General features: G+C 45.1%; 1 pseudogene; it reads left to right on the plus strand.

Moving 5' to 3' along the window:
* LOC109224381 lies at nt 1,445-8,455 on the plus strand (annotated as a pseudogene).

Genomic DNA, 8,671 nt, shown 5'->3' on the forward strand with positions numbered 1-8,671 from the left:
CAGGGAATAATCTAAGTGAGGAAGCACTGCGGAGTGTTTTGGAGTCAATAATGTGAAGAAAACGCCCAATCAAGAAGCACCCGAGCATAAAGAAGCAAAAATGGACTGAGGTGAAATCCACCGCGGTCGCGGTAGAACCGCGGCTGATCAATTACGCGAGGCAGAATGTTCAGCATTCACCGCGGTCGCGCCTCGGTCTTGCCGCGGCCGCGGTGAACTGTTCAACTGCCAGGAAATTGGGGACCAAAGTGTAAATTCGGGAAAAACTTGTTCCAAACCCTTATAAACTTTGGAAGCTCGCCCAAGAAGAAGATTAAGCTTGTTTTTAGACTACTTTGGAGGCAAGAACAAGTGTGAGAAGATCAACCAAACATTAGAGTTTTTCTATCTCCTTTTAATTATTGCAATTATACATTGTGAACAACTTTGTAGTTTTATCTTATTTTGTTATGAGTAGCTAAACAATTATCTAGGGTTGATGGAACCAATTGTTGGTTGAAGTTTTGACTCAACTTATTATAATCGAGCTGAATTATTCTATGATTGTTCAACTACGTTTTGTATGGTGATTAATTGAATGGGCCCTTGATTAATCGTGTCTAATTGCCTCATATTGCTTGAGAAAGAATATTAGGTTAGAATATTGTTGAACAACACCACTTTTGGGTAATTGAAGAGATTCATTACTTGAACTTAAAAGTGGGTTTAGAGATAACGAAACTTTGGTGGGATAAATTAGAGCTGCATATATTGTTAGTTAGAGCAGTTCGAGAGAATGCTATAGTAAATTATCGTAGTTGATCGAGAGATAGTTACGACAACCCATAGCTCATCATCCTCATATAGTATTACGGCGAGATTATAGCGAAAGAGTCAAGACCTAAACTAGCAATTGGGGAAATCACTGCCCTAGACCTTTTTACCATTGAATTATCTTTAATCTAGCATATTGTTATTTCTCATATTATTTGAAGTAGTTAAACAAAAACCCAAGATTGATTGATAAAAATCTTGCATCTAGAAATTGGTTGAGTTGATAATAGCATTGCCAAAGAGTTGTAATAGATAGGTTAGTTCCCTGTGGATTCGACTCCGGACTTAAAATCGGATTATATTTGCAACGACCGCTTTGTCTTTTAGAAGGCATAGTTGGGCGTGATCAAATTTTGGCGCCGTTGCCGGGGAACTAACGGTGTTATTTATTACAACTTAGAAGTAGTGTTAGAATTATTAGTTTAAATCAATTTTCGAAGGTGTTAAACAATCTTTTCATTGAAATTCTCACGTTTGAACTCTTGTGGAATTCAGGTGTATGCCTAGAAATTCTTCGAGGACTGGAGAACTGCTTGAAGGACTCTCAGACCCCGAGAAAACATTCAGGGCATTGAACCGTGCCAACAAGAAGAACCAACAATCACAACAACCACACCAGCTTGAATTTGACATGGGTGACATAGAGAACGTCAATGGAAACGTTGGGGATGCGCCAGATGCCCCAAACGTCAGAGTAGTGGCACCTCTTATGCCAGAAGCTGCACTTTATGATTGGGCAGAGCCTACAGCTGACAACCTGGCTACTGCCATAGCTGTGCCCCCAATTCAAGCGGAGACATTCCAGATCACCAACAACATGCTGCATCTTCTGTAGAATAAGGGATTGTTCTCTGGGTCACACATTGAAGACCCTCAGCAACACTTGAAAAATTTTCTGTCGATTTGTGTGACCCAAAGGCAGCCTAATGTGACCCCGGAAGCTATCAAGCTGTTACTGTTCCCGTTCTCTGTGACTGGGGAAGCTCAGACTTGGTTAAATTCGCTCCCTATTAATTCCATTGTCACCTGGGAGGAATTAGTCAAGCAGTTCCTGAATAAGTTCTACCCGCCCAATAAGACTGCAAGGCAGATTGATGAAATATTGCAGTACAAGCAGCAGCCGACTGAGACCTTGCAGGAAACTTGGGAAAGATTCAAAGGGATGCTAGTGAAGTGTCCTCACCATGGTATTCCAGACCAGATGCTCGGCCAGAGGTTCTACATGGGGTTAGCTGACAATCTAAAGGCCAATGTGGATGCTTCAGCTGGAGGTGCATTTTTGAGTAAGACATTCACCGAGTGCAAAGTCCTTCTTGACAAGATGTCCCAGAATTCGGGGTGGATGACTAGAGGTACAACACTGGCACCCATAGTGCATTCAGTTCCTCTTGACCCAAATAATTCGCATGCAGAGAACATAGCCACACTCATGACTCAGATGAGTATATTGACAAAGAAGATTGATGAGATGGGTACAAAGCAGGTGCATATTGTTGACACAACAAATGGAGGACTGTGTACACCCTGTGTTAATCAGTCTTATGTGTGTTCATGGAGTGGAGAAGGTGACAATCAAGGGGTAAGAGAAGATATGAATTATGTCAACAACTTTGGGGGTCAGAGACAAGGAGGACAGCAGTGGAGACCGGCACCAAATCAGCAATACAGACCAAACATGCCACAGCCTGGAGGTATGCAACCCCAAGGCCAAATGGTGCCAGTACCATATCAGAGACAACAGGGCTATCCACAGCAAAATCAGCAACAGTTGACATATCAGCCACCTCCTCAGCAACAAGATAACAACATGGTGGAGATCAGGGGTATGCTTCAACAACTCATTGGAACAAATGGTAAGATGCAGGAAAAGTTGGCAGTGCATGACTCAGCAATAAAGAACATTGAAACTCAGTTGGGGCAGCTGTCTATGGCTTAAACACCGCCCCCAGGGAACATTGCCAGCGGACACAAACATTAACCCCAAGGAGCAAAACCCGAATCAGCTGATGGCAGTAAGTCTCCAGAATGGGAGAGATTTAGACAAAGAACAGGAAGTTGCACAAGCCAGCAAGGAGACTACGCTAGCCACTCCAGTTCCATTAGAGGTAGATGAACCGGTAGAACTTACTGAAGTGGTGGTTGAACAGGGTCAGGATGAAAAGGGTATGGCTACGGTGATGAACAAGCTGTAGAACATGTGGTACCTCTTGTGCCACAGAACACCAATAGAGAGAAGCCAGCAAGCAGTGCACAAAGGGTGATACCTGCACCCTTCCCTCAGAGATTGGCAAAACAAAAGAAGGAAGATCAATACAGGAAATTTATGGAGATGCTGCGTCAAATTCAGTTGAATATTCCTTTGATGGATGCCTTGAGGGAGATGCCAGGCTATGCAAAGATGATGGAGGACCTAATGTCACGAAAGTTTGATTTTTAGGACCTATCCACGGTAACTCTGACACAGACCTGCAGCGCAGTCGTGACAAGACCCATGGCTCAAAAGATGTCTGACCCAGGTAGCTTTACTATTCCGTGCACTATTGGGAGTTATGCCTTTGCAAAAGCATTATGTGACTTAGGAGCCAGCATAAATTTGATGCCTCTGGCCATATACACCAAACTGGGCATTGGTAGAGCTAGACCGACTTCGATGCTGTTGCAACTGGCTGACCGCACGGTTAAAAGGCCAACTGGGATTCTTGATGATGTGTTGGTACAAGTGGGGAAGTTTGTGTTCCCTGCAGACTTTGTTATTCTGGATTGTCAGGTAGATGAGGAGATACCTATCATTTTAGGGAGGCCATTCTTAGCCACTGGGAGAGCACTGATCGATTGTGAAACTGGGGAATTAAAAATGAGGCTGAACGATGAAGAAGTCATATTCAACGTTTAGCAATCCATGAGGAGACCCAGTGAATATGCTAATTGCTCCCTAGTGGAGGCAGTGGATGTGATCCTGCACGAAGATGATGTGACCCTGACTGCTAAAGATCCATTGGAGGCCTGCCTAACAAATTTAGAGGAGATGGATGGTAAAGGGTTAGCTGAGTGGGTCATGGAGCTTGAAGGCCAAGGATTCTGGAAAAGGGAACCTCAGTTCGAGTCCCTAGATTTAGAAAAAAGGGCTACACCTCCAGCAAAACCATCAGTAGAGGAACCACCCAAGCTGGAGCTGAAACCACTCCCAGCTCACCTCAGGTACGTTTTCTTAGGGCCTGATTCTACTTTGCCTGTTATTATATCATCCGGTTTGCTAGATGTGCAGGTAGAGCAGCTCCTACAGGTACTACAGGAATGTAAGACTGCCATTGGTTGGACCATGGCAGACATAAAGGGTATCAGCCCAGCCTTCTGTATGCACAAGATTCTCTTGGAAGAAGGGCACAAACCTTCCAGAGAACATCAACGAAGGCTGAACCCGAATATGAAAGAGGTGGTGAAGAAGGAAGTGATCAAATGGTTAGATGCGGGAATCATCTTCCCCATCTCTGACAGCAATTGGGTCAGCCCTGTTCAATGTGTGCCGAAAAAGGGGGAATGACGGTCGTACAAAATGAGAACAACGAGTTGATCTCGACTCGTACAGTCACGGGATGGCGGATTTGCATGGATTACCGGAAATTGAACACAGCCACCCGGAAGGACCACTTTCCCCTGCCATTCATTGACCAAATGTTGGACAGGCTGGCCGGGCGATCGCACTTTTGTTTCTTGGATGGATATTCGGGGTACAATCAGATCTCAATAGCCCCCGAAGACAGAGAGAAAACATCATTCACTTGTCCGTATGGCATCTTCGCCTTTCGGAGAATGCCTTTTGGGCTTTGCAATGCACCGGCGACATTTCAACGGTGCATGTTAGCCATTTTCACAGACATGGTGGAGGACATTATGGAGGTTTTTATGGATGATTTCTCCGTGGTGGGGGATTCATTCGAGGACTGTCTTCACAACTTAAGAAGAGTGCTCAAAAGATGTGTGGAGACAAATTTAGTGCTGAACTGGGAGAAGTGCCATTTTATGGTACAAGAAGGGATAGTCCTGGGGCATCGAGTGTCCAGTAAGGGAATTGAGGTTGACCATGCTAAGGTTGACGTGATTGAGAAGTTGCCACCGCCTACTTCAGTCAAGGCGGTGAGAAGTTTCCTTGGGCACGCCGGGTTCTACAGGCGATTCATAAAAGATTTCTCCAAGATTGCTAACCCGTTATGTAAACTCCTTGAAAAGGATCACCCCTTTGTGTTTTCTAATGATTGCAGGTTGGCATTTGAGGAGCTGAAGAAGAGATTGGTGACTGCACCCATCATTGTTGCACCCAATGGGAGCAACCGTTTGAGCTCATGTGCGATGCAAGTGATTATGCTATAGGAGCAGTCTTGGGGCAGCGAAAAGATAAACTGATGCACCCGATTTACTATGCAAGCAGAACGCTAAGCGGTGCACAACTCAATTACACCGTGACGGAAAAGGAGATGTTGGCTGTCATTTTTGCATTCTACAAATTCAGGTCATACTTGATTGGCTCAAAAGTTATTGTTTACACTGACCATGCAGCAATTAGGTACCTGATAGAAAAAAAGGAGTCAAAGCCACGCTTGATTCGCTGGGTTCTTCTGTTACAAGAATTCGATTTGGAGATACGTGACAGAAAAGGGACAGAGAACCAAGTCGCTGACCACCTCTCAAGGTTGGAAGGAGCTGAAAAGAAGGTAGAGGTCGAGGATATAACAGAGACATTCCCGGATGAACAACTACTAGCAATGACAATGGAAGAGGCACCGTGGTATGCTGACATTGCTAATTATTTAGCAAGTGGTATTGTACCTCATGAACTCTCCTCTATTCAAAAGAAAAAGTTCTTTCGTGATTGTCGGTCTTATTATTGGGATGAACCTCTATTGTTTAAAATCTGTGTAAATAACATGATCCGCGCGGTGTATCCTCGAGAAAGATCAAAATTCTGTTTTGCAGGCTTGCCATGCTTCACCATATGGTGGACACTTCGGAGGAATTCGCACAACAGCTAAGGTGTTGGAGTCGGGCTTGTATTGGCGAACTCTGTTCAAGGATGACCATGCTTGGGTCAAAAGTTGCGATGAATGCCAGAGGACAGGCAACATATCTCGCAGACACGAGATGCCAATGACCACAATTCAAGAGGTGGAGGTTTTTGACATGTGGGGGATCGACTTCATGGGGCCATTTGCCAGCTCGTATGGTAACAAGTACATATTGGTAGCAGTTGACTACGTCTCCAAGTGGGTCGAAGCAGTGGCTCTCCCGACCAATGATGCTAAAGGGGTAACATGCTTTCTGAAGAAGAACATTTTCACACGTTTTGGCACCCTAAGAGCTATACTCAGTGATGGCGGAACACATTTCTGCAATAGAGCATTCGCAAGGCTGTTGGAGAAGTATGGAGTTCGTCATAAGGTGACCACCCCGTACCACCCACAGTCGAGCGGGCAAGTTGAAGTGTCCAACAGGGAGATTAAAAGTGTCCTTACTGAAACAGTGAATGCAACAAGGACTGATTGGGCAAGGAAGCTAGATGATGCATTGTGGGCGTACCGCACAGCCTTCAAAACTCCAATTGGTATGTCACCGTACAAGTTGGTGTTTGGAAAGGCATGTCACCTCCCGGTAGAGCTTGAGCACAAAGCACTTTGGGCATTGCGGCAGTTGAACTTGGACATGGAGACAGCAGGCACTAACAGAGTCACTGGGTTACACGAGCTAGAGGAATTTAGGTTCCAGGCATTCGAGAGTGCCAGATTATACAAAGAACGGATGAAGCTGATACATGACAAACACATCGTGGACCGAAACTTCAAATCTGGAGAGCTAGTGTTGTTATACAACTCCAGATTGAGATTGTTTCCGGGTAAGTTGAAGTCCCGATGGTCAGGACCCTTCAGAGTGCTGCAAGTGTTCCCAAGTGGAGCTGTTGAGATTGAATAAGAGGATGGGACGAATAAGTTCACAGTGAATGGTCAGAGGTTGAAACATTACCTTAGAATGGCAAATGAAAAAGGGGACAGAGAGATAATAATGTTGGAAGAGCCCAGTACGTGAATGAGGAGTGATGCTCCGAGCCTGCGTCGTGCCGCGACGTTAAATCAGGCGCTGCGTGGGAGGCAACCCACGAATGTTGTAGTTTCTGTTTCTTATGTAACTTCTTGTTATAAAAAAAAAAATTGGGCAGCGCCGCGAGCGCGGCAGGACCGCGGCAGGACCGCGGTGAGAGGCGATGATTCTGCCTCAAAGTTGTCCAACCCACCGCGACCGCGGTGAGAGGCAATGATTCTGCCTCACGTTATTTCACCCACCGCGGCCGCGGTAAGACCGCGGTGGGCAACATGTAAGTTTTTATTTTTTATTTATTTTTCTTTTTCTTTTTCTTTCTTTTCTTCTTCTTATATTTTATATCTTAACTCCCCCCTAATACATTCACCCCACCCGCCCAAGAACTCCTAATTTCTCTCTCTCTCTCTAAACCCTAACTCCCAAAATCCCTCTTCTCTTCTTCTTCTTCTTCTTCTTCACTCATCCTACTTCCCCCAACCCCCACTCCTTTCCTTATCCCTTCCATCAAGGTATGTCTCTTCTCCCTTACCTCATTTTTTGTATGTTATTTTAGTTTTTATGTAGTTTCATGTTGTAATGGTGTAGTAATTCTAGTAGGTTTCTTTTTGTTCTTTTTCTTTTGAATTTTGTCTTGGTAGGTGCTTGTTAAAGGGCTCTGTGTATAATGTGGTGGAGAGGTAGATGTTTGTGGGTGTTGAATTAATTGTTGTGGGGTGTAATGGTGTAGTACCACTTGTGATTTGGGAGAAACATTGAAGTATCCATATGGGTTGTATGTGTGAGGAATTGTCTTTCCCACAAGGTGTTTGTGGAATTGCCCTAGTGAAGTTATAAGGGCTAATGTGAATATGGCTGTGGTGAAGTCTGAGTAACCACCCATATCTCACCCATCTCACACCCTCACTGATAGGCGTTTCTCTGTTTGACAGGTAAAATACATCCATCTAGGAAGCGACACAACACCAGATCCTCCGCTAGTGGACCGGGAAGTTCCTCGAGAGCTAGGAGTCAAGCCGGTGCACCACAGTTTGACAGCACTAGGTTTGTCTCCAAACCGGCGGAGGACAGGTACAATGCAAAGGCGGCCAAGAAATTGTTACATGAGGTGCATATTGACCGGGAAGCCTTAGAGGTGGAATGCTCGAATATCTTTCATGAGTTGAGGAGGTGTCAGCTGGACATCTTCTTTGAGGAACCGGAGGAGGCCAATGTTCAGGTGGTAAGAAAATTCTATGCTAACTGCCCGGAACATGAGTGTGGGGTCGTCACTGTATGCAATACCCGGGTAAATGCATCCATCGAGGCCATCCGCAGGGTATACCGACTGCTAGTGTTCAGGGGGGAATATGATGATTATCGTGCTTATAGCCGATCAAGTGCCTTGTGGGCAACTCTTCTTGAAACTATTTGTGTGCCAGACAGAGAATACATATGGATAAAGCCCCCGATCACACTCAACTCCCGGTCTCTCAATTGGGAGGCTAAGTGTTGGCTCACAATTATCAACAGTCGTCTGTTACCCTCCAGCAATACAACCGATGTCAATCAACCATGAGCGGCAGCGATCTACTGTTTCATGGCACACAGGGATTTTGATGTGGCCTGACTCCTCCATGACAAGATGTTCATTAGATCACCTGAGTTTCTCAAAGGCTTCTACTTCCCTTCTCTAGTCACCAAGCTGTGCCGTGCTGCTAGAGTCCTTGAAAACCTTAGAGCTGATGGGAAATTGCCAATGAAAGCCCCGTTCCTGGCAAGAAAAATTAGAATT

Source organism: Nicotiana attenuata, chromosome 3 (genome assembly GCF_001879085.1).
Source record: "Nicotiana attenuata strain UT chromosome 3, NIATTr2, whole genome shotgun sequence".
In the NCBI taxonomy this organism is placed as follows: domain Eukaryota; kingdom Viridiplantae; phylum Streptophyta; class Magnoliopsida; order Solanales; family Solanaceae; genus Nicotiana; species Nicotiana attenuata.